Here is a 2,556-nt window from a genome sequence, read left to right as displayed (position 1 = left end):
AGCAAACTAAGGTGACGTGGGCTCACAGAAGGGGGGACCACCCCAAATTCATCATCTTTTGTCTTCATGCTGAGACCGCCGTCACGGCCAAGGAAAACGACAAAGTAAAGGGAATCTTCCCTCTGACAAGATCAATCGCAACAGTACAAGTGTCACAAGATTACACGCCCTGTCAGGTGAATAGTACGCCTATAAATAGCCATCCAGTACTATTCCTGCAGGTACATTCTCTCATACTAAAAATAGCCTATCTCTCTCTCTAAGCTCTCTCTCTCTAGAATCCTCTTGAGTAATTAGCTGACTTGAGCGTCGGAGGGGGTTTCCTCGAAACACCCCCGAGGGTAGCTCACGTTTGTCATTGTTGCAGATCCCTCACGGACATCCATCTTTGTCGGACAACTTCAAAGAGTCCGGCACCGTTTTCGATACCGAAACAACTGGCGCTAGAAGGAGGGGACCTCACCCTTTCTAAGGTATCAGTCATGGAAGACACAAACAACGCTACCCATGGTCAGCCTGAGTTTGAGCAAGGCCAGAATTCCTCGCAGCCAGTCATCACGGTGCGTTGGGAAACCCGCATTCCATATACCGGACACCAGGAACGGAGGATCAAACCCCAAACCCAACGTACCATTCAACTTGGCACAGCTAAGTCAATTCTCTCCTGAGCAATTGCAAACGGTCGCATCATTTATCCAGATGCTGACAGGTAATCCTCAACAAAATGCTCCTCCCCAACCCTCTGGCGGTACACGTAAGCGACCACCGGCTCTGGCTGGTAGGAACGCGGACGGACCCCGCTCCGAAAAATGCAGTCCTTGGGAAGAGAGGGACGGGAAATGGAGAAGAAAATAGACCGATCTGATTATGAGGAGGAAATTCTGGAAACTGAGGAGTATACTATTCTGAAGAGGAAACGCAGGGTCACTCCCGCCGTGAGTACAGTACCGTCGGTGCTAGTAACTATTCGGCTGGGGGTCACCTCTTGATCAAGCCTAAGCTTTCCCCCTTCACTCTGGAGATATTGAATCATCCTATGACGCGAATCAAGATGCCGTCCTCTAAGTATGATGGCACATCAGACCCGACGATCACGTCGCGGCTTACGAAGGACACATGTTCCTCTACACTCAAGTCGATGCCATATGGTGTAAAGTCTTTCCCTCAACCTTGACTGGGATAGCTCAGACATGGTTCAAAAGTCTCAAGCCAGGTAGCGTCTCTAGCTTTTCTCTGCTGTCATCCATGTTCAGTCACACTTTGTAAGCAATAGGCGTCGTGAACGCACCACTGGGGAATTGCTGTCAGTCAAACAAGGAGAAAAATGAGATCTGAGAGACTACATTGGCCGCTTTAACGTTGAGGCAGTTTCCATACCTCGACTGCAGCAAGACGTGGCCGTCTTGCCTTAATGACTGGGCTCAAGGAGGGATCACCCTTCCGGAATTATCTGGGCCGGAAATCATACACAACCCTGGGTCCCGTCCTTGGCAAGGCCAATGACTATATAAGAGGGGAGGAATTTGATAAAGCTGTAGGCAACAGAGAGTCCGGAAAGAAAGATGACAAGAAGAAGGATAAGGCCCGCGAGGCGGATCGGGGCCTGAGGAAAGAAAGCAGGAGTCGAATATGGTCAAGAGGGAAATGACCGTGAAGGGGAGAATGAAAGGTATGACCGCGATCGCAGGGATCGTGAAAAGAATGGCCGGGAAGGAGGTGAACGCAAGGAGAGGTTCGATGCATATACTCAACTCACCACTTCTAGAAGCCAAATTTTCTGATGAATAAGGATAGCGATAAATGGCAGCGTCCGAGACCGATGTTCCATAAAAATCGTGATAAAAGCAAATGGTGTGATTTCCATGGAGATCACGGCCATATAACTGAGGACTGCCGGCACTTAAAAGATAACCTGGAGGATCTGATAAGAAGAGGGTATTTCAGTCAGTACAAGGCCCAGACAAAGGAGGGCGATCTTGTAAAGCCCGTGACTCGAAATGTTCAATCCCGGATCAGCGAGATCCACGTTATCAGTGGGGGACCTATCCATGGAGGAAGTGTTAACGGCGCTAAGGCTAGTTTAAAGAGTTCCGACATCAAGTCAATTTCAACGCCAGCTTGCCCTGGAAGAATCCGCCGGCGATGCCGGCCATGTCATTCACCCTGGAGGATGCGAAGCATGTGGTGTACCCTCATGATGATCCGCTGGTGGTAACACTAAAAGTCTCAAATTGCTGGTACATAGAATTTTGGTGGATGGGGGAAGCTCCGCGAATATTCTGTACTTATCAACATTCGAAAAGCTCATGTTAGCCGTGAGTACTTGAAGCCGGTCCGATATCCCGTCATTGGATTCACAGGGCATCAGTGTGTGCCAAGGGTTAATCTCACTCCCGGTGCGAGTTGGGGAGGATGAGTCGGCCAGAGACGTTATGACTGAGTTTCTGGTAGTGGACGTTCCGGGAGCATACAATGCAATCATTGGGCGCCCATTCATTCATGACGTCCAAGGTGTCGTCTCAACTTACCACCTAACCATGTGTATGTTTCCAATGA

Source organism: Beta vulgaris, chromosome 6, assembly GCF_026745355.1.
Source record: "Beta vulgaris subsp. vulgaris cultivar EL10 chromosome 6, EL10.2, whole genome shotgun sequence".
NCBI classification, from domain to species: domain Eukaryota; kingdom Viridiplantae; phylum Streptophyta; class Magnoliopsida; order Caryophyllales; family Amaranthaceae; genus Beta; species Beta vulgaris.
The sequence above is the reverse complement of the archived record's forward strand: the minus strand, read 5'-3'. Positions refer to the sequence as shown.